This window comes from Lipotes vexillifer, unplaced genomic scaffold, assembly GCF_000442215.2.
Source record: "Lipotes vexillifer unplaced genomic scaffold, Lipotes_vexillifer_v1.1 scaffold693, whole genome shotgun sequence".
NCBI lineage: Eukaryota > Metazoa > Chordata > Mammalia > Artiodactyla > Lipotidae > Lipotes > Lipotes vexillifer.
The window spans coordinates 678,263-680,279 of NW_006783500.1; positions in this window are offsets into that span (position 1 = coordinate 678,263).

Consider the following 2,017-nt stretch of genomic DNA (forward strand, 5'->3'; position numbering starts at 1 on the left):
CATCCTCGGTTTCTGAATGAGGAAACAGAAACTTACAGAGTTTATGTGACTTGCTGAGTTAACCGGTATTGGAACCAGTTAATAATTTGAACCCACAGGGTCTGATTCTATGATCCGTGCTATGTCCTCCCACAAGATGGCTGCGGGAGCAGAGGTCAGCGCCCCGAGACACACTCAGGGGCTCATCTGAGACTACAGAGCCCCCGCAACCAATCTTCTGGGAGACAAAAGCTGTACCAATCCCTTCTCTGTCTTTCCCTGGGATCCCTGCCGAATCCACACTCAGCCAAGGGGAGCCTCCAGTGCACCCTGGAGGGTGGAGGGATCTGCTTCCCCACGTGCCCCTGGCACTAGGACAGCCAGCACGAGGGGTGGCAGAAAGGAAGGGCTGCTATGATCCAGGTCGGTGACTAGGACCTTTATTAAATAACGGAGATTATGTCACACCATGGAAGCTCTTGCTTATGAAATCTTTCCTGTCAGCCTCCACAGAAGGGAAGACTTCTCATCTCTCTGAGATTAGCTTTGGCTTAAACCTATGGGGTTAATAGTGCAAGATGACTTTCAAAATCCCTTCTAAATCCTTACAACACTCTGATGCTATCCACGTTTAATGATAATTTTTCTTTAATAAACCCTTGAAAACAAGCCCTTTTATTATTAAACTTGCTGGGATCACCAGAAAATTTTTAAAGATTAATGAACTTTTGACTGAAATCTCTTGTAAGCAATCCAGAAATGTGCATTTGTGTTTACATATGTGGGAACTAGCTTAATTCCAATTCAAATGGGTGAAAAGTATCCTAAAACACTCAAGATCTGGTAAATTGTTTTGTGGGAACAGATGTTGTTGTGACAGTTTTAAAAACTTGATTACATTTGAATGTGAAGATGGGCTACAGCTTTGGGGGGGTGGGTGTTTGAGATCTTTTATAACGAAAGCTGACATTCTGGTCCGGTTGTTGCAATGCCTTGGTGACATTGGTATTGCTACTATTGTTTTTGTGTATACTTGGTTTGGGGGTATGGCTTCTGAAATCTTTCTGAGATTTTTTTTTCTTTTTCTTTTTTTTTTTTCGGTACACGGGCCTCTCACTGTGAAGATGTTTTAAATATATAGAGAACCGAACTTTGGAGTAAAAGCTCTTTACTAACCAGGCAGTCTTTATTTTTAATTTTTTAAATTTTCTAACTTATTTTATTTTTTTAAACTAATTTTTACTGGAGTATAGTTGATTGACAATGTACAGGAAGATGAATCAGTTATACATATACATATATCCACTTTTTTAGATTCTTTTCCCATATAGACCATTACAGAGTATTGAGTAGAATTCCCTGTGCTATACAGTAGGTCCTTATTAGTTAACTATTTTATATATAGTAGTGTGTATGTGTCAATCCCAATCTCCCAATTTCCCCCTTCCCCTTTTAAAATAAAATCATCTATTTATTTCTAACTAGGGGAGGTTAATGGGGCTTATCATTAATACGTAAAATAGAAATAAAGATAGTAATCAATCGTACTTGCGAGGAGTGTGCACATGTGGGTCAGCATTTCCAGCTTCATGGGGATGGTAATGATTTAGGGGCTGATTTGCATGTCAGTGGAGGAACACAGCTGCTTTCTTGACAGGGTTGCCAAGGACCCACAACATATACCATATGGTTTAAGGCATTGACACCTTTTGTTAAAGTGCAGATATTAATTGGCAAGCTGATGTTTTCATTACTGTCGACATTCGCCCCTTAACTCAAATGCATATATAAGGTCGGCTTAGTACTAGGCTCAGCTTTTAGCAGAACACTTGACATAGGCTGTATCCTCTCAGTTTGGAGATGTGTGGAGTAAAGAAAGGTCTGGAGTATGAGGGTGTTGAAGGATTCAGGTTGCACGCTCAGCTTGAAGGGTGGTAGTTGGGATGAAGACCCTTGCTTGTTTTCGTGGACAGGGAGTAGATGCTGGGAGTGATACAGTGCAGACAGGAAATGCGATGATGCTTAACCGTGTCTCTTT